Here is a 22,779-nt window from a genome sequence, read left to right as displayed (position 1 = left end):
GAAATCCAATCAAAACAGAAGATTGGAAACCATAGTATATAAGCAAAAGACCTGTAAAGTTAAAAATCAGAAACAAACAACAGTATGAAAAGCCAAAGCCCAAGCAATATGAGACAAAACCCTTCCCTTTGTTTTGTGTTGGGCATCTACTTCTAGACATAGGAACTGCCCTTAAGTGTGTTTTCATTACCCAGTGAGTCTCCATTGAAAAAACTAATTTTTTTTCAAGTGGTTACCAATTGGAGATAACTTTTGGCATAGGGATTTGGGGTTGTTTCCACTTTGTCCCTCAGTCCTGGGACCCTATCTGACTTATACCTGTGCCCTGTGCATGCTGCCTCAGTCTCTCTGAGTTCATGTGTGTGTCAGTCCTGTTGTGTCTAGAAGGCCTTGTTTCTTTGGTGTCCTCCATTCCCACTGGCTCTTACAATCTTCCATCTCCTGTTCCACAAACTTCCTTAAGTCCTTGGGGAAGGATTCGACGGAGTCATCCAACTTAGGGCTGTGTGCTCCAAGGTCTCACTCTTTGCACTTTGTCCACTTATGGGTCTTTGTATTTGTTCCCATGTACTGCATGAGTGAGTGTCTGATGATAGTTGAGCAAGACAATGATCTATTATTATGGCAGAATGTTGTTAGGAATCATTTTATTGCTATATTCCTTCAGCATAACAGTTGTATTTGGTTTTCCTCTATGCCCATGGTCTATTTAGTCTCTGGTTCCTGGCCACCTGAGCAGTGTCAGGCATGGGCTCAATCTCAGGAAGTGGCCCTTAATCCAGCCAGATAATGGTGACTCTCCCAACTTTTGTGCCACTATTACACCAGTCCATCATGTAGGCAGGTCATCATTGTAGATTGAAAGGTTTGTAGCTGGGTTGATGTTTATCTTTCTCTTCTGGTACTGTGCAGAATATCTTCCAGTACCATGAACACTTGTCAGGAATGGTGAAGGCTCTAAGTAGTCACCATCTTTATTTCTCCATGGTAAATGAGTTATGGATGTGTTGTCTTTGGCAATAGGGCCTTGCCATGAGTTTGGGGAGAGCAATCAATAGCCTTGGTAATAGCTTGAATTGTTTGAGGGTTTCATAGTGCTTCTTTTGCAAACAATTCAATTGGGCATAACCCATTCTTGGTATTGGAAGTTTCATTTGGTGGTGACAGAAGTCTTGTGAGGGCTGTGTCTCTGCCATTATTAAGTGACTCCATTTAGATAATTTTAAGAACTTCTACTGTAGTAGGTTTCTACATGGCCCCTCAAAGGACACTTAGTTTTAGCTGTCTCTCCCTGTATCCCCTCCCTTACCATTTTCTTCCCTCCCTCTTCTGTTTAATTCTCCTGTTCCAGCCCACCCCACCCAATCTATCATATACCAGTCTTATGGCTTGCATGATTTCTAATCATCAGTGCACTCCTTTTTTTTCCTTTACCAAGAATTCCTTGTATATAGCAAGTCAGTTTTCTCTTGCTTCAAAGGTTTGTCTTTTTATCTTTTGGGAGTTTGGTGATCTCTATTAGGATCTCACTGGGCTTTTCATATGAGGAAACCAATTTATTTCATTCAGTTGAGAAATGTTTCAGTTAATAGTTCTTCAGTAGCAATTTCTGCTCATTTTTTAATTCCTCCTTTCCAGGAACCTATGTTCTGCTTTTATTAAAATGTTTAAGTACAATCCTTAAGGTCTCTTAGGGGTTTTGTTCACTTTGTTTTACTTTTGAATCTGTTCCTCACAAGTGGTAATTTTCATTAGTGTATCTTTAGGTTCACTGATTTCTTCCCCACACAAATTTTATGTAAAATTCTATTTATCATTTTCCATTTGACTTATGGCACCATTTACCTCAAGCTTATTTGAATTTTCTTTATAAAGATAACTACTTTAGTGAGAGATTTCTTTTTGGATGCCTGTGACTAGTAAGCCTTTCATTTCTGAGAGTCTGCGTTGTTATAATAGGCTAAAAATGCAGGCCAGTGAATGATTTTTCCTTCACTGGTGTCTATTCTTTGCTTATACAGTCTCAAGTTTAACCAGTAGTTAGAGATTAAAGCTTATTTTTTTCAATTAATTAATCAATTTTGCCGTGTGTACCTTGTTTTAAATTTATTTCAAGAAATAGTTTTGTACAGGCCATACAATGCAGTTCCTTCACTTTAGGGATGGGTGTTTTATAAGGCAGAACTAGAATTTAGGGAAGGATAATAACATGGAGAAAGCACTTATCTGGGCAGAATTAATTTGAATAATTAGAATTGTTTCAAGGGAAGAATGGATTACTTTGTCAAATATTTTATGGGATACCATATAATACATCCTTTGTGATGTATTGTAAGGCAAATGGATTGTAAAGTCTATTATAATTATAAATTTCCCTAAGACTGTATTATTTCAGTGTATTCTAAATCCCCACAAAATTTCACTGCTAGTATGTTTTCAGGAATATATTTGTGACCATTTGTATTAGTGTATAAACAATATTTTCAAGGAATTATGAAGTGGGTGTATTTGATAGGAGTGCAAATGTGTGCTTTTTCTGTAAGACATATCTTGTTGTTCTTTTAGACATACAGAGTGGAACAGTGGCTACTAGAGCCTTGGAAAGAAAGGATTCAGAATGGATGGGGAAAAATTGACAAAAAGTATAAAGTGACAAGTTCTGGTATTGTATCTCACAATAGGGTTACTATAGTTGACAATGTATTATATATATTAAAATAACCAAAAAGGATGTTTTGAATCATTTCACCATAAAGAAATGTTGACATATGTTAGTCATATTATACCCCATGAGTATGTATAATTAATACATATGACTGAAAATTATGAAAAGAGATATGCTCTTCAAATGAACTCAATAAATTCAGATTGCCTGGGTTTTTTTTTTCTTACTTGTAACATTTGAGTTAAGGATAGGCTAATTTGTATTAGAATGATCAACTTTTATCTTGGTGTTACGTATTATCTTAAAGGAGTTGAAATTAAATAGTATCAAAATTGAGGACAATTTGGAAAGTTGAAGCCGATTAGTGTTTTTGTAATGGAAACAAGTAACGAATAATTGTCTTTCATTCAGTGGACTAATTACACCTTTCCCCAAGCTGATCTTTTTAGTTACAAGGCTATGCTATTGAGGTTCATATTGTTTAAAATAATTCATGCATTTCCCATATGTCATTTAAACTTGTATATACATGGGATGTCACCTCAAATATGAAATGAGTTTATTTTATGGTACTGAGATCCAGAAGATGTAGCAGGCTTTTTCTGGGCTATCACCAGCTCCTAAGTAAAGACACGGGGACTTATTATTAATTATGAATTCACAGCCTTAGTTTAGTCTTGTTTCTGGCTAGCTTTTTAAACTTAAATTAACATGTTTCTCTTCATCTGTATTTTGCCTTTGGGATTTTTACCTTTCATTCTGTATGTCCTACTTTTCTGCTTCCTCTGTGTTTGTCTGGCTGGAGGTTGCCTGGCTGACTGGCCCCAGGCATCTTCCCTCTTTCTCCCTTGTTCTCTCCTTTCTCTCTTTTCCTCTCTCCTCCTATTTTTTCTCTTTACCCACCAGCCCTGCCTATCACTCCACTGCCTAGCTATTGGCCATTCAGCTTTTTATTAGACCAATCAGGTGCCTTAGGCAGGCAAAGTAAAACAGTAACACATCTTTACATAATTAAACAAATGCAGCATAAGCAAATGTAACACATCTTTACATAGTTAAAGTAATATTCCACAATAAGAAGACACAAATATTAATATAATAATGGTTTGGTTGAATAAAAAGTTAACTGAAAGTTTATGCAACTCCCAAGTTATAGTTAACATATGTTTAAAGGGAAAAATGAGAAATGGGCAACATGTCTACTAAGTTCTGAGACAAAAGATTGAGACTAAATTTTTTAGTACACTTTATACCTGTTCCTATTTACCTTGCTAGCCATAAAACAAAAAAAAAATAAAAAATAAAAAAACAAACAAAAAATCCTTGATCTTTCAATGACAAAAATAAAATGAGAATACAGTCAAGGCAATTCCTGAAATGCATGTCTTTCTGTTCATTTGAGAGCGTTCCTTTGCTTAATCATCCCTTTTTAAAAAAGAAGCAAACTACAATGAAGACAAATAATTCCCATGGTCATTAAACAGAGGATTATTATGGACTTACCAGGTACAGAAATAATCTGGAATGATTAAGTTAAAAAGAAGAACTGTGTTCTCTAAATTTGTAGAAAAATATTGTTTTAAGTGCCTGAATATATTCTTTCTTATTAAAGTAGAGCAGCTCAAAAATAGAGTGGAAAGGGAAATTCCCATTCATCCATGCTACTCAATTACCCCTCCTCTCTATGAAAGTATATTCTTCTAGTATATTTATATGAATTTGCAAGAATGCTTATATATGTACAGTTGATTCTGTAGTGTGCTAATTAAAACTGCCCAGATTGAACATTTTAGTTATGAACTACAGTTATTTGATCATATGTGCTATGCTACTGTGCTGGCCTATGATATGACTGAGATATCAACTAAGCTCAGTGTTGAGTGACCTATAAAATATGGATATCTTGGATAAAGAAACGATTCTTGTCTCAGCTGGGCCAGAGTGGTATAGCATAAGATTTCATTTTGCTATTAAGAATGGCATACTATGTAAAATTGCTTATTTCTTCAATTTTTCATATAATACTTTGGGGCCACAGTTTAATACAATCAACACTATGGAGATTAAATTATGGATAACAGGTGGATATTGTATTATATACAGTAGTGTAACAAAGTCTATTTTCCCCCTGAAATAAGTGTCCTGATTTATAATTCACAAACTTAGAACTAGCTTTTAAAACTATTTATTGTATGTACCACAGTGCCACTTAAATGTTTATCCTCTGAAGTAATATTACCTCAATGCAGTGAATATATAGCAATCTTAAAAACATCCTTCATATGTGTTGTTTTCAGAGTGCATTATATTTAGCCTTCAGCACTGAACATAATCAGTGAAATTACACTGTGATGTTGTAATAAATAACAAAATGGAAATATGTGCCACAGTGCTATGAACATTTTTATTTAAAAAAATTGTTAAAGATTTTTATTTTTTGATATTGTTGTTAAGTAAAAGAACATGAAGTTGGTTGGGTATGAAGGTGGGGGAGGACCTGAGAGGATTTGGGGGAGGGGACAAAATATGATCAAATGTATCATAGAACATTCTGAAAACATAACAAATATGTAAAATACATTTTAAAATGAGATTCAGAAGGGCTGTGGAAATGGTTCAGTGGAAAAACAAGAACAAAGACTGGAATTTAGATTACTGGAATACACAGAAAAACTTGAGCATGCATGATGACTGCCTGTAATGTGTGCACTTTGACAATAGAGAAAGGAATTCCTGGGGCAACCTGGCTAGTTAGACTAGCCAGGATTATTGATCTCTGAGTTTCAGTGACAGACTTTCTTCAATAAATTAAGTGAAGAGTAATTTGAAAAGATGTTAGATGTCTCTGCACTTTGCCCAGAGACCTAGGAATTTTGCACCATCACTCACATGTGCACATACATATATGGTCATTTACATACACACATGTGTATACACATGTGAAAATGTTTATGATTTACCCTCTTAAAATTTGAAGCACACACTACAGTGTTGTTGAACAACAACTTACCATTTCCCTTGTTTGACAGTCACTGGAAACTACCATTCCACTTTCTGTTTCACTGAGTTTGGCTATTTAGGTATCTTATGTAAATGGAATCATGCAATATTTGTTTTTCTGTAACCAGGCTATTTTACTTAGCATAATGACCTCCAGGTTTATTCATGTTGTAGCATTATACGGGATTTCCTTTTTATGACTGAATAATAGTACACTTTGTATGTAACACGTGTTCATTATCTATCCTAGGATTGATGGGCCTTTAGCTTGTTTCCACCTCTTAGCTATTATGAATAGTGCTGCATGAATATAATAATTTAAATCTTTTTTTAAAAGAGAAACAGATTTCAGTTCTTTTGGACAAATGCCCAGGAGTAGAATTGTCAGGTCATATAGAGCTCTATATTGAATTTTTGAAGATGAGTCCCAATGTTTCCCACACCTTTATCACTGTTTTATAATCATACCAGGGATACACAGAGGCTCTGATTTCTCCACATCCTCATCAACCCTTAACTGTTTTTTTTCTTTTGATAATGACTGTATTAACATATATGAGTGCAGGGTCATGGTGGTTTAAATCCTGATGTAGTCCTTATCTAGAGCTACTTTTGTTCTCTATGCTTTTTTGGGTTATTTCCAAGAAATGATTGACAGATTCAATGTCATTAAGATTTATATTATGGAGAGGAGCAGTGAAGTGATGACTCAAGTGTTAAGAGCATGTACTGATCTTCCTAAGGACCCAAGTTTGCTCCCTAGAATTTTCATCATGAGGCTAACACCTGCATGGATCTATAGCTCTATGACATGTAATGCCTTCTGGTTTCTGCAAGCACATTCACATATGTGCACATGCCACCCCCACCACATAATTTAAGATAAAAAGAATTTTAAGATAAAAATGAGTTTGTTATATTTGCTTTAGAGGTTGTACAGATATGGGTTCTATGTTTAAGTCTTTAACATATTGTGATTTTGACCCAGTTTGATTCTATTGCATTAGAATGCTGTGGGATGGTCTGTATGTCTGATTGGTTAATAAATAAAACACTGATTGGCTAGTGGGCAGGCAGGAAGTATAGGCGGGACTAACAGAGATGAGAACTGAGAGAACAGGAAGGCAAGAGACACACCGCCAGCCGCCGCCATGACAAGCAACATGTGAAGATGCCAGTAAGCCATAAGCCACGTGGCAAGGTATAGATTTATAGAAATGGGTTAATTTAAGATAGAAGAAGTATATAACAAGAAGCCTGCCATGGCCATACAGTTTATAAGTAATATAAGCATCTGAGTGATTATTTTATATGTGGGTTGTGGGACTGTGGGGGCTTGGTGGGACCTGGAGAGAAGCTCTCCAGCTACATTAGAATATCAATGTTTTCATACCACCATTTACTGAAGGTATTTTTCTTTCTCTGTTTTGTATTCTGGTTACTCTTTTCAAAGATTACTGTAGTTGGGAGTTGTAGAACATATCCATGATGCCAGCATACAGAGGAAGAGGGGGATCAAGAGCTTGAAGGCAGCCTGCATAGCACAGAAAGTTTTAGACCTACCAAGACAAAGCCTGTAATAGACCAGAAAACAAACCAAGCTTAATTGACAGTATACACATAGTTTTCTTCTTGACCTCTTTACTATGTATTTGTTTTGGTGATAATCCCATACTCCTTTGAATACAGTTGTTTTGTATTAAGTTTTGGAATGGGAAAGTGTAAGACACCAAGCTCTGCCCTTGTTACACAAGATTATTTTTTGGTTTATAGTCTTCTCTGTTCTATGCAAATTTTAGTGTTATTTGTATTTCTGTAGAGAAAAATGTCATTGAGGTGTTGATAGAGTCTGCATTGCATCTCTAGATCACTTTGTGTAGTACAAGACAATTTTTAAAGAAACCAGAGAATGTAATTTGGGTTTTCTAATTTCAGTTAAAGTTTTCATCATATATTTCAGGTACTTTTCTTGTTGCTGGGGCTTGATAAACGCAATTTAAGGAAGGAAAGTTTTATTTTGGATCACAGTATTAGTGAGAAAGTCATGGAATCAGGAACAAGATGAAGCACCTGGTCACATGGCATCCAATGAGGAAGTAGAGTGAAATAAATGTGTGTACTATGATCATATTCTCTCTCTTAAAAAAAATAAGTCCAGAGTCTCACCCCATGGAATGGTGCTGTCCACATTTAGGGTGGAAATTCTCTCCCAAATTAACTTAATCCCCTAAAAGACACATACAGTGGTTTGTTTTCATGGTGAGCCTAAATCTCATCAAATGGGAAAACCATCACTAGACCACTAGGTCAACTTTGTACTCAAGCATTTGACTTTGAAGCTGTAACCTTTGATTGATCCCTTGTCTCCATAACCTCATGGAAATTTCACATACAAAGTGTATTCTGTCCATCTTCAAAAGTCTATGTAATTCTAACAGTTCATACAGTGTTTAAAAGTGTAAATACAAAGTCTTTTCTTGAGACTTGGGTGTGGCCAGAAATTTCTCCAGTCCTGCCTTGCCCAACAGTTTGGATGAATCTTTCCCACTCATGGGTCCCACAGTTGCTTATAATCAGAGCAGCTTCTTTATTAACCAATCATAAGAACACATTCACAGAATACAGAAAGACATCCCACATCACTTCCTCTTATTGGTCTAATCAAAACGGAAGGTTTTTACTTTAATACAGTAAAATTACATATAATAGAACAGTTATCAAGCAAGAATTACAGTTATAATATCTATTGTACTTGGCAAAATTAAAGAAAATACTCTATCATCTATCCTATATTTGTGAGTCTAAAGTTTCATATCTAATTTATTTTTTATCATAACCAAGGAAAATTATAACTATCTATTCTTCAACTACATCAAAGACCCCAGAAGGATATAATATTACCTAAGTAAACAGGAAGCATTGTAACCAACTTCCAAAAATATAGAATGACAGAGACAGCTGGCTGCCTGGACAGTCACCCAAAGTTCCTCTGCAACATTAGAGCATACATCTTCAGTCTATAGACCTAGAGTCTCTCAGTCATTTTTTCCCTGTAGAATCTCTGCTAATCTCCTCTGTGAAGTAGGAACATGAAGGACCATCTCGCCTTGTCTGAGTAAAATTCAGTGGTGATTTTTTTCATGGGTCCTGCATGACCAGTTGATACAACATTTTTGTCAAGCAGTCCAGGCAAGAACAGTTTCTTGCCCAAATGTCTAACTTTTGCCATAAGGAAATCAAACTCCATGTGGAGTTTCTTTGATGCCCATCATCCTCTTTGAAGTAAATCGCTGTTGCCAGAAGCAGACATGTCTCACTGTCCAGAAAAGTCTAAGTTTTTAAAATATTTTAAATGCCATATTCTATAGGTCTTTGAAGTGTTTGAAGATTACCTACCTAATTGAAATAAATCTATATATCTCTAGAAAGCTTAACTATATCTACAAGTTTGATTATCATAGATGACTATTAATCTGTATTTCTTAATTATATATTACAATTTTAAATGAGCTGCATAATACCTTAAACAAAAGTAGAAACATATATAGTATAACAAAATTAACTTAAATTTGTATCAATAAGCTAAAATCCATAGCAATGTAAAACATTTTAAACAAATTGTTGCTCTTTAAAAGTAGATTCAACATAGGCCAGGCGGTGGTGGCGCACGCCTTTAATCCCAGCACTCGGGAGGCAGAGGCAGGCGGATCTCTGTGAGTTCGAGGCCAGCCTGGGCTACCAAGTGAGTTCCAGAAAAAGGCGCAAAGCTACACAGAGAAACCCTGTCTCGAAAAACCAAAAAAAAAAAAAAAAAGTAGATTCAACAATCTACCCTTTTATCCTATCATATCTATATCATATCCCTTTTTATTCTTTTAGAGATTGCATTTATAATCAACCCCCTTTAAATAAAAATAAACATTTATAAACAATATTTTGGGAATTTGGGTGTAGCATCGCTTACTACTTCCTGCTGATTGGGGCCACTGATAATCTTATAGGGATCCTGAGAAAATTAAGAATTATAGTTGTATCTTGGCTGTAGTCTGTGAGGATGGATCATCTCAGCCAGTTGCTTTTAAGCTTATTTTGGATGTTGGATCATCTGGGCTATGCTATCATCAAAGAACTTTCAGGGCGTCTTGGCTGATCAAACCATATTAGCATGGTAGCAATCCATGGGATCTCATCATCTGTGGAAACAAAAGCAGAACCTCTTTTCCAAAGCAATGTATCCTTAGACACAAATTTTGAAGTCAAGATACCTTTAAAATATACATATTGGTTTAACTTATTAGCCTTTACAATCAAATGTCCTTTTTGCAGTTAAAAATCCCAAAGACAATATAATCCAGACTCTGTGATTTCCATATATGTGGCTAAATTTTTATATTACTTTTACTGTCTCTTTAAAGACTTTTTTTTTTTAAAATTATCTATTTCTTTATACAACTGTGCTTGTCTATAACCTGACTTGCCATAGGCCATAGCAGCTTCTTTATTAACCAACCATAGCAACATATATTCACAGAATACAGAAAAATATACCACAGCACTTGGGTAATCTCATAAAGTGAAACCCTATTAGGACCAAATATATAGGTCCAGCGTACAATGGCACAGATTCAACATTTGCATTCCAAAAGGGAAAATGGAACATATCAAGGAATGATCAGACCAAAGCAAGACTGAAACCAAGCAGGACAAAAAACAAATCCTGCAGTTCTATGTTTGACATATGGGACTTACAATTGAGTTGCCCCACCTCTCAGACTCTTCCTTCTGCAGCAAACATCGCTTTTCTCTTTGGCTGTCTCCATTTAATGATTGCAGCTTTCTTTAGTTGATGGTCCATGTTGATGGTATCTCCGCCATCTTGGAATCTCCAATTTAACATTCTCTTCATTTCCATAGCTTCATGTAGTGGGTTTTCAGGGTCCCCTTGCAAGGACTTCAATGTTATCACATATTACATGGCCTTAGTGATTCTCTGGAGCCATGGCCAATGCAAAGCTCTGTGATTATCTCATCTTGTATCTCTCATTCCTGCAAACCTAACACCATGTGGATAATACTGCAAAGTTCTGATGATAGTTGGTGATGGAGTCTATTGGTGGTTCCACCCCTGTTCCAGTGGTCCTAGGTTGTATAAGAAAACTAGCTGTGCACAAGAAAGAAGGAGTAAGCTGGTACTCAAGGTTCCCCCCTTGGCTTCTGTGTCAGTTCCTCCCCTGGTTCCCTCAGTGATAAATTTTGACCTGGAAGTGTAAGACAAACTCTTTCCTCCCCCAGGTTGCTTTTGTTCAGAGTGGTTTATCACAACAACAGAGAAGGAAACTAGAACAGAACACTTTCTGCTGTATTCTCATATTAGGGTATTTCCCTTCAAATTACCACACTTTCCCATGACAAGCAAGCAGCAGGAAGAAAGAGAATGAGTCTGACTTGAACTTCTGAAATCCTAAAGCCCAAACCTACCCCAACAAGGCCACATGCCCTAATTCTTTCAAATAGTGCCATTCCCTATGAGCCTGTGGTGGCCATTTTCTTTCAAACCACCACAAGAGCCAAAGAAATTTCACTTGAATTTTGTTAGCTACTTTAACAATTATCAACCACTGTTTCCTTAATACTAACCTTTTCTGAAACTTTAAACTCATTATTTTCCTTGCCCCAGAGCACAGTTTTTATATCTTTCTGTTCCCCTTGTTCTTCTCTCACAGTGTAGATTCAGATAAAATCAGTGAGCACACACAACTTGTTAGGGGGATCTTAGGCTGGCTTCATTCTATACCTCTCTGTCCTTGGTGGTCATTCCCACAGTACTGGCATTTCTAATATTCTGGGATTTCCACTAAAACTGAGACTGCACCTTCACTAATGATCTCTCTTCAGGTCCTCTACCATGTGTCAAGCCTTAGCTTCTTTCCATGACCCCTTCATGCCTTCAAAACAAGTTTTTTTGGGGGGGTGATTCTTATACATTATCAACTTTGGCTAAAACTTGAGATGCATCCTTGGCCCCTGGGCCAGAGCATCTGTGGGATCACCTCTAGGAAGCACTTTCCAGATTTTGTTCTAATGATACTGGTTGCTGATTCTTCAGAGCTAGTTGACCAGAAATCACATATCCATATCACACAAATAGCTCTGAAAATCTTTGACAAACTTTCAAACTTTCCTCTAAAACCTCAAGCCAGGCCTCCATCATGTGTATTTCTCCCAACATTCTTATCTTCTAAGCTCAATAATCTTGGTATTCATCAGCTTTTCCAGTCCAAAGATCCAAATATTTCAATATCCTCCTGAAGCAACATGGTCAGGTATGTCATAGCAATACTGCATTCTTTGTACAAACTTCCGTGTAATTTGATTTTTGTTGCTGTGATAAACACCAAGACCAAGGAGACTTGGGGAGATTAGACTTAATTTTAACTTACAAGTCACAGTCCATCATCAAGAGAAATAAGGGCACGAGCCTGAGCCAGTAAATGAAGCAGAGCTCATGGAGGAACACTGCTTTTTAGTTACTCTCCCTAGCTTGCTCAACTTCCTTTCTAAAACATCCTGAGTTCACCTGCTCAGAGGTGGTATTACCCATAGTTGGGTGGGCACTAATAATGTTACTTGAGAATCAAGAAAATATCCCATAGACATGCCCACAGAATAATCTTTTGGAGACAATTCTCAATTGAAAGGCCTTCTTCCCAGGTATGTCTAGATTTGTGAGAAGTTGATAAAATCTACTAAGTACATTGGCATCAGGTTCAGGCTTATGAAACAGTGGACTTTCCCTGCTGAGTCATTGTGCCATCCCATAAATAATGACTTTTACTGACTCTTTTTTCCCTTCATTGTATTTTAACCTTCTCTGATTTTTATTTAAAATACTTGGTATGATTTTAATGCTTGATGACTTTATGTGGTCTTTCCTGAATATAAATCCATATTCTTTGAAAACATGTATATACTGCTATTTTCAGTATAGTTCTATATTTGTGTTCATTTGGTGTATAGTATGCTGAGGCCCTATATTTCATCATCGATCATTGTCTCTGAGGTGGAGCCTTGTTTTATTGCCCAGGCTGGTCTTGAATTCTGGGCTTAAGTGATCCTCTTACTTTTGCCTCTTGAGTATCTGGAACTATAGTTACATATGATTTTATTAATCCTGTTCATTGATCTTCTGCCTTGAAGCTCCATCTGTTATTGAAAGTCAGGTATTAAAATGTCCTATTACTTACCATTATTTCCTTTTCAGTCATCAACAATTTCTTCATGTGTTATTAGAATGCTATGATGAGCCCCTCCCCCTGTGTGTTTGTGGGAGTATTGTGTATGATTGTATGACTCTTATGCTTCTGGTGATCTGGTCCTTTCATAATCATATGTCTTTCTTGGCCTCTTGAAATAATTTTTAGTTAAAGTCTATTTTGTGTATTCTGAATATTACTACCTCTCTTGTTCTTTGGTTATTATTGTTCTCTGTATTCTTCATTTTTATGTAAATATTTAGTTAGCATATGTAGTATTACTATGGGTATGTATTATTTTTCTTGCTTTTATTTGTAGTCTATGGACATCTTTAAAACTAAAGTGAATCTTAGATATAGCCTATATTTTTCTATATATAACTTTTACTATTTATCCATTAAAATGTTTTAGAATTGGGATATTTGTTTATTTATATTTAAAGTACTTGTTTGATTTGAGGATTTCCTATTTTTATGTACCTTTTATCTATCTATCTATCTATCTATCTATCTATCTATCTATCTATCTATCTATTTTTTTCTCCAACTCTGTGTATTTACAGTCTTAATTTTAAAGACCTTAGTGAAATTATTTGATTTCAGTGTTAGTATACTTTCTGTTTCTGTAACAAAATACATGAAGCTGGGTACTTTGTAAGGAGAATGTGTCTTTTTAAAAGCATGGTTCATAGTTTCAGAGGCTGGAAGTCCAAGATTATTTGATAGAAAAGATCTCTTTGGCTATATCACAACAGAATATACAAATAGAAAAGGTCTAGCTATGCAGAAAGGAGCAAGCATGGAGAGTAGTCTCATTTTATAGTAACTTTTAAGAGCTAATAGAGCTCAACAACAAGTACATTAATCTCTTCTAGAGATAATACCCTCAATGATCAAATGCATTTTACTAGGCCAAATATTATAAATGTTCAGGAATCTCTTATTAATTCTCACCCTGGGGCCAAATTTCTATCACTTGAACTCTTGAGTGACACACCCAAATAACAGTCAAGTATCAACAATTTCTTTCTCACTTTCTTATTCTTTTGAGATTAGATCTCATTATGTATTCCAGGTTTGCCTGAAATTTGCTATGTAGACCAGGCAGGCTGCCAGCTCACAGATGGCACCTGCTTCTGGGATTAAATAAAGGTGTCCACCACTATGCCTGGCCCTTTCTCATTTCCGTTTGTATGTATTTTCTTTTTATTATCCATGGGATTTGTATGGAAAAATATTTACAACAACATTATTTAAGCTAATAACAACTGAGCCATAATTGCATATAAAAACTGTACTTTGAATTCTTCTTACTCATTTTTTACTACTGCTAAAAATCATGTGATCTTAAGTTGAGTATCTAACATATTATTATAGACATTTTATGCTTCCTTTTCATGTATTTTTGCTATAACACTGAAATTGCTACATATTCCATCATTATAGTATTCTCTGTTTATATATCTATACCTACATATATACAGTCATCGATATCTATTGCCCACATAAAACTTTACTGACTGGTTTTCTATTTCATTTTTTCAGTTGTGTTTAGTGCTTTCCTTATACCACTTTAAAGTCTTCTTGAGAATTCCTTGTAAGACACAGTAGTGATGATAGACTCCCTTAGCTTTTGTTTAAGTACAAAATATTGCTCTTTCAAGTTCTGAAGACAGATTTTACAAATATTGCAGTTTTGGTTGGAAGTTTTATTCTTTTGCTACTTTTAATATATCAGTGTCTTCTTTGCATCTTGCAAAATATCTGCTGAGAGTTATTGGAGTTTTCTTGTACATAGTTTTCAAAATTCTCTCAGCTGTGACTTTACTTAAAAAATATGTCTCTGTGTGGGCAGGTCTGTGTAACAGTTCATGTATAGATATCAATCAGAGAACTATTTGGAACAGTAGGTTATTGTCTATCTTGTGGGTCCCAGATACTGAAATGATGTGGTCAGTTTTGGCAACAAGCACCTTTATTTAATGAACCATCTTACTGGCATTCATTTGTGATATTTGATAATTTTACTGTGTATCTTGTGGAAATCAATTTACTTTTTTCAGATTTGTGAAGCTTTTCAGCTATATTAAAAGGGAGATAAATGTTATTTTTTTAACTAGGTAATTTTCAATGGTTTGCATTTGAATTTACTGCTACTTCTTTTGATTGATACATTCCGCTGCTGCTCCATACTCATGAATTTTTTTTAGTTCAGTTAGGAATCATTTCAATTCAATCTTTATGTTTTTAAACATAAATTCCTTTCATTGAAATTCTGTATCTGTTCACACCTTGGTCATTTGTGTGTTATGAACATTTTCTTTTGGGTATTTTGAGTTCTTTGTGAGGTATTTCTTAATTTGTTTTTCCAATATCAATTTATAGAGATTTAGGTGGGCCTTGCCTATCTACTTCTTTGTAGATCTTGTAAAATGTGCCATTTCCCAATAGTCTTTTATAATCTAGGTTCAGTCAATTCCTAAATATTAAGTGCTGTAGAAATCAGGTTTTTTTTGTGCAGCTTCTTAAACAACTAGAGAAGTAGATATATAGTTGATTCTTCTCTTTCTCTATGTCCAGAGACATTGCTCAGCTGCCTTGATCTCTGTCCTCTTTAACCATGGATTCACTGAAACAAGAGTATTGTACACAAAGTATGAAGCGATTTTTACTTTTACTCTGAGACAGACTTATACAGAGTATGAGGAGATTTTCACCTGTGCTCTGAGACAGATGAGAAAGAAACTCATCACAGAAAAAGAATCAGGATATTAGACATAGGGTCCAGTTTCCACTTTTCATTTCAATCAGAAGTTGGGGACTGGCAGTTTCATTCTAATTGCATGGCACTATGATGAAGGGTGTATCTTCAGTATGAGGACAACAGGGATTTTCCTTCTAGAATCAATGGGAATGGTTTCAAGCTCATATGTGTAATAGAAGTGTAACATGAATCTTAAAAGGTCTTATTAATAAAAACAAACCTGGAAGCAGGTATTGGGGTGAACACTGAAAGATCAGAGAAATAGAACCAGCCACAGCTAACCTTACCTCGCCAATTCCTCAGCTAATCTTGTTTCCTCAAACAGGAAGCCTGTGTCCTCATCCCAATGGATCTCAGCTGAACTACTGCTCAAAAGCCTAAAAGTTTAACCAGACTCTAGTTCCTGGTCCTCATGACTTATATACCTTTCGGCTTCCTGCCATTATTTCCTGGGATTAAAGGCTTGTGTCACCATGCCTGGATGTTTCCAGTGTGGCTTTGAACTCACAGAGATCCAGATGGATCTCTGCCTTTGGAATGCTAGGATTAAAGGTGTTTGTGTGTGCTACCATTTTCTGGCCTCTATATCTAGTGGCTGTTCTGTTCTCTGACCCCAGATGTGTTTATCAGGGTGCACAATACATTGGAGAACACAATAACACCACATAGAAGTGTATTATTTTCTTGATTCATCACAAAGGGAATTTCTTTCTGTATGGTTAATGAATTGATGATCCAATTGGCAAAAGGAAAGTCTGATTTTTGTATGTTATTAACTTGTTTTTAATTTGCAACTTGATTTGCAAATTTACTCATGTAAACTTAATTTACATGAGTTTTATTTGATTTATCTTTCTTCCTCCAACTGTCATTAAAGTGACATAATTTATAAGTCACTTGATCTATAGGTCTAAAACTAGGGTATTTAATTTGATGCTTTTGGAGAATATTCTCATCATGTTAATGTCTAAGTCAATTTGGAAATTCAAACCTCTTACCAGAGCTTAGAGGAATTTTACAGTTTACCAAATCTAATAACCCCACATATTTGCAATTTATACATTTCCCACTCTTTGTTTCTGCTTTATTGTATTTAGCTTTTAATTATACAAAATAGATTCATTACAACCTTGTATGTGTGTATAACATATTTTGATCATATCCATCCACTATTAACTTCTCTTGTCCTAATTCTCACTTTTGACATCCCCCTTCATTTTTTAAAATAGTCCCCCCTATGCTTTTATGACTTTAGAAGCCTAGATTCCTTGCATGAGAGAAAATAAGCAATATCTATTGTAGCTGAAAGTTTTCCTGTGTCCTGCCCAGTCCTACAGCCACTTAGACCCAAGTAAACAAACAGAGGCTTATATCAATCATGAATTGCATAGCCAATAGCTCAAGCTTCTTGCTAGCTAGCTCTTACATCTTAAATTAACCCATTTATATAAATATATACTTTGCCATGTGGCTTGTGGCTTACCAGTACTTTACATTTTACTTCCCCTGGCAGGAGCTAGCAGCATCTCTCAGCTCTGCCTTTATCCTTCCTTTCTCTCATTAGAATGTCCTGCCTAACCTTATTCTGCCTTATCATATACATGTTTTTGTTTTGGAGTCTCTATCAGTTTTCTGCAGGGAATCAAGATCAGGTCTAATAGTGAATTTGAACTCTCCAGAAAGAAGATGGGGCCCCACATTGGGTGCCAACTGTAGCCAGAAGTTTTTCTGCATCCTGCCCAGCTGCACAGTCCCTCAGCTGCTTAGAAAATAATCACTCAGAAGCTTATATTAATTATAACTGCTTGGCCATTAGCTCAGGCTTATTACTGACTATCTTTTACACTTAATTTAACCCATAATTCTTATTTATGTTTAGCTATGTGTCTCGGTATGTTTTCTCAGTTCTGCCTTGTCATCTTGGTCCTCTGTGTCTGGCTGGTGACTCCTGACTCAGCCTTCCTCTTCCCAGAATTCTCCTTGTCTGCTTATCCTGCCAATATTTCCTACCTGGCTACTGGCATTTTATTTATCAACCAATCAGAGCAAAACATATTCACAGCATACAGAATGATAACCCACAACAATCTATCTCTCTAAATCCGAGTAATTTCAATTATCTTGATGATCTGTTCTTCTAACATATGGAAATGACAAAATTACATGCTTTTTATGGCTCACTAAAATGCTAGTATACAACTAATACATTTTAATGTATTTATCTGTTTAAGAGAACCTAGACTGAGTCTATCTCTTTCTATTGTGAACTGTGCCACAAGAAGCATGACTATGTAATGAATTATCACTATTTTTGATGACTTTGTTTCCTTTAGGCATATACTCAAGAGAAAGAAAGCTGGATCATGCTGCAGTTCTACGTACAGGATTTCAAGGAATCTCTGTTCTGATTTCCATGATGGCTTCAATAATTTACACTCATACAACTATGTGTAAGGGTTCCATTTCCTGCATCTTTCACAAAGTTATTTGTGGTTTATCTTCTTTCCTTGCTCATCATCATTCTGACTGGCATCAGATGGAATCACAAAGAAGTTTCTTTGTTCCTTTTTCTGTGATATTTAAGCATGTTGTACAACTTTGCAAAATGCCTATTGGGCATTGGTAATTCTTATTTTGAGACATCTTTGTTCCATTAATGTCTCTATTTATTGGTAGGACTATTCTTTTGATACTTAAATAGTTATTTGTATATATTAGATATTAATCATATTTCAAATGAATAACTGGAAAAGGAGTTTTCCCCTCTGTGTGTTATCTTCTCTTTCTGGTAATTGCTTTCTTTGCTATGTAGTTTGCTAATTTCATGCAATCAAATTTGCTAGTTCTTGGTATTATTTCCTGAGCTACTGGAATTTTTCTGATCAGAAACTCCTTATCTTTGCCTTGATCTGCAAGTTCTTCACCTATGTTTTTTTTTACAGTAATTTCAGACTTTTAAGTTTTATATTAAGGTTTTTTGGTCTGGGCTAGATTCTACACTTAAGTGTGGTTTATATACTCAGTGAGACTCCAATGGAGACAATTAAATTTTACTTTGAAAGTGGTTGTCATTTAGAGATAACTTTTTGGTTATGGATGGGATCTCACATTTGTCTCCCCTCTCAGAGCTGAGAATATATCTGTCTTGATCCTATGAAGGCTCTGTGCTTGCTGACACATATGTGAGTACATATTTGCATCAGTCTTGATATTTCTGATTATGTTTTTTTTCTTTTATTCTTGTTGTCCTCTAGCCCATCTGGCTTTTACAATCTTTCCACCTCTCTTTAGCATAGCTCTCAGAGTCCTGAGTGGAAGGTTATAATAAAGATCCCATCTAGATCTGAGTGTTCTAAAGTCTCTCACTCTTTGCACAATGTCCACTTATGGGTCTCTGTGTTAGTTTCCATGTACTGCAAGATAAAGCTTATTGATGATGGCTGGACAAGATACTGACCCATGACTATAGCAGAGTTATTAAGAGTCATTGCATTGCTTTGTTCCTTTAGCAGAACAATAATGTTTGGTCTTCCCCTAGGCCCATGGCCTATCTAGTCTCAATTTCATGGCCCCTTGACTAGTTTCAGGCATAGGTTTCATCAATATTTTTTTAGAAAATGACTGTCTATTTAATAATTTAACTAGAAAGTTTTAAACACTCTACTGAATAAAATACTTGCTGTGCCTACATTATAGTTTGATGCACATTTTCTTTTTATCAGAAATTTAAGGATCTTGAAACTTTTTAATAGTATTTGTCCTTCATAAGAACATTCCTGTCCAAGCTGACAAACAACATTAAATTAAATGGGGAGAAACTCAAAGTGATTCCACTAAAATCAGGAACAATACAGGGTGTCCACTTTCTCCATAGATATGAGAAACTATATTCAATACAGTACTTGAAGGTCTAGCTAGAGCAATAAGACAACAAAAGGAGATCAAGGGGATACAAATTGGAAAGGAAAAAGTCAAAATCGAACTTTTGCTATTTTCAGATGATATGATAATATACATAGCAGATGATATGATAGTATACATAAGTGACCCCAAAAATTCTACCAGGGAAATCCTACAGCCGATAAACACCTTCAGCAATGTGGCTGGATATAAGATTAACACACACACACACACACACACACACACACACACACACACACACATGTGCGTGCACACACAGTCCATCCTATATACAAATGATAAATGGACTGAGAAAGAAATCAGAGAAGTAACACCCTTACAATAGTCACAAACAACATAAAATATCTTGGTGGTAATTCTAACTAAACAAGTAAAAGACCTGTATTACAAGAACTTTAAGTCTTTGAAGAAAGAAATTGAAGAAGATGTCAGAAAATGAAAAGATCTCCCATGCTCATGGATTGGTAGGATTAACATAGTAAAAATAGCAATCTTACCAAAAGCAATCTACAGATTGAATGCAATCTCCACCAAACTCCCCCTCCCACAGACACACAAAAAGAATTTCCACATAATTCTTCACAGACCTTGAAAGAACAGTACTCAACTTTATACAGAAAAACAAAAATCCAGGATAGCAAAAACAATCCTTTATAATAAAGGAATGTCCAGAGGTATCACCATCCCTGACTTCAAACTCTACTATAGAACTATAGCAATAAAAACAATATGGTATTGGCATAAAAACAGACATGCCGATCAATGGAATCAAATGGAATATCCTTGTGTGTGTGTGTTGGGGGGGGGGTTCATGGAGATTGCATTCAATCTGTAGATTGCTTTTGGTAAGATTGCTATTTTTAATTATTTCACACACCTATAAACACCTGATTTTTGACAAAGAAGCCAAAAATATACAATGGAAAAAAGAAAGCATCTCCAACAAATGGTGCTGGCATAACTGGATGTCAACATGCAGAAGACTGCAAATAGATCCATATCTATCACATTGCTCAAAACTCAAGTCGAAGCAGATCAAAGACCTCAACATAAATCCAGCTACACTGAACCTGATGGAAGAGTAAGTGGGAAGTAGCCTTGAATGAATTGGCACAGGAGACAACTTCCTGAATAGAACACCAGTAGCACAGACACTGAGATCAACAATCAATAAATAGGACCTCCTGAAACTGAGACAATTAATAAGTGCAATGCCCTAAAACCAAACAGCTTCTGTAAGGCAAAGGACATGGTCAATAAGAGAAAATTGCAGACTACAGAATGGGAAGAGATCTTTACCACACTCACATCTGACAGAGGGCTGATCTCCAAAATATATAAAGAACTCAAGAAACTAGACATCAAAATACCAAATAATCCAATTTAAAAAGGGGTACCAATCTAAACAGAGACTTCTCAACAGAAGAATCTCAACTGGCCAAGAAACACTTAAAGAATTGTTCAACATCCTTTTATCAGAGAAATGCAAATCAAAATGACTCTGAGATACTATCTTACACCTGTCAGACTGGCTAAGATAAAAGTTGCTAAGAATAGCCTATGTTGAAGAGAATGCAGAGTAAGGGGAAGACTCCTCCACTGCTGTTGGGAGTACAAACTTGTAGAGCCACTTTGGTATGACAGTTTCTCAGATAATTGGGAATCAGTCTACCTCAAGACCCAATGATACAACTCTTGGTCATATAGCCAAAGGATGCTCAATCAAACCACAAGTATACTTGCTTAACTATGTAAATAGCAGCATTATTTGTAACAGTCAGAATCTGGAAAAAACCTAGATGCTCCTCAGCAAAAGAATGGATGTAGATGAATTTCTAAATGGTCTTATTAAATAAAAAACACAGAGCCAGATATAGGGTTGAAAGCCTTAGAGAGATCAGGGAAATAGGGAAAGCTACCAGCCAACCTTACCTCACCAACTCTGCAGCTTCCAAAATGTCACAACTTCCTGTTTACCCATGCCTATATGCCTTGCTGTTCTGCCATCTGATTTGCTCTCTTGGATCAGCTACATCACTTCTTCTTCCTACCAGCTCTGTCACTTCCTGTCTATCTGCACAGACCTCCAGACCTCCATGGTTAACTAGTTTTGGAATTTAAGACCTGTGTCACCACACCTGGCTGTTTCCAGTGTGGCTTTGAACACACAGAGATCCTGCCTGCCAAGTGATAGGATTAAAGGTGTGTGCTAACATTGCACGACTTCTGTGTTGTGGCTAGATTTTTTCTCTGATCTCCAGGCAAACTTTCTTCATTAAAGCACAAATCAAATATCACCACATTTCAGCACAAATAAAATGTCACCACAAATGGATAAAGAATATGTGGTACATTTACACAATGAAGTATTACTCAGCTGCTAAAAACAATTACATCATGAAATTTGTAGGCAAATGGATGGAACTAGATAAGAATTATCCTGAGTAAGGTAAGCCAGACCCAGAAAGATAAACGTGATATGTACTCACTTATAAATGGATATTAGATGCAAAGCAAAGGATAACCAGGCTACAATCCACAGCCACAGAGAAGCTTGGTGAGAAAGAGGGATGCATGGATTTCCCTGGGAAGGGGAAATAATAGATAAGATCTCCTGGGTAAAATGGGGGTGAGGGAGGTGAAGGGGAGGAGGATGGAGGAGGAGAACATGAGGGATTGGGTTGGTTGAGTTGTGGGCAGGACAGAGCGGGGAGAGTCATGAAAGATATCTTGACATAGGGGTCCATTTCATGGTTAGGGAGAAACCTGATGCCAGGAAAAGCCCCTGGGAATCCACAAGGATGACCCCAGCTAAGACTCCTAGAAATAGTGTTGAGAGTGCATGAACTGGCCTTCTCATGTAATCAATTTGGTGACTACCCTAATTATCAACAGAGAATCTTCATCCAGTAACTGATAGTAGCAGATGCAGACATCCACAACCAAGTACTGGGCCAAGCTCCAGAAGTCCAGTCAATGGGTGGGAGGAAGGATGGTATTAGCAAGGTGGATCAAGTTCATGATGGTGAAACCCTCAGAGACAGCTGACCTGAGCAAATGGAAACTCTTGGACTCTGTAAGGACAGCTAGGGACCCTGAATGGGACCCACCTAGGCTCTCTGCATGTGGATGAGAGTTGTGTAGCTTGGTCTGTTTGCAGGGCCCCTATCAGTGGG

At 36.2% G+C, this 22,779-nt stretch overlaps 1 pseudogene across 1 annotated transcript in view; it reads right to left on the bottom strand.

The window, feature by feature from the left end:
• LOC143271049 (uncharacterized) overlaps positions 1-22,779 on the bottom strand; it is an 83,635-nt pseudogene that overhangs the window by 47,665 nt on the left and 13,191 nt on the right. The gene's annotated exons all lie outside the window — the stretch shown is intronic.

Source organism: Peromyscus maniculatus, chromosome X, assembly GCF_049852395.1.
Source record: "Peromyscus maniculatus bairdii isolate BWxNUB_F1_BW_parent chromosome X, HU_Pman_BW_mat_3.1, whole genome shotgun sequence".
Lineage (NCBI taxonomy): Eukaryota > Metazoa > Chordata > Mammalia > Rodentia > Cricetidae > Peromyscus > Peromyscus maniculatus.
The sequence above is the reverse complement of the archived record's forward strand: the minus strand, read 5'-3'. Positions and strand labels throughout refer to the sequence as shown.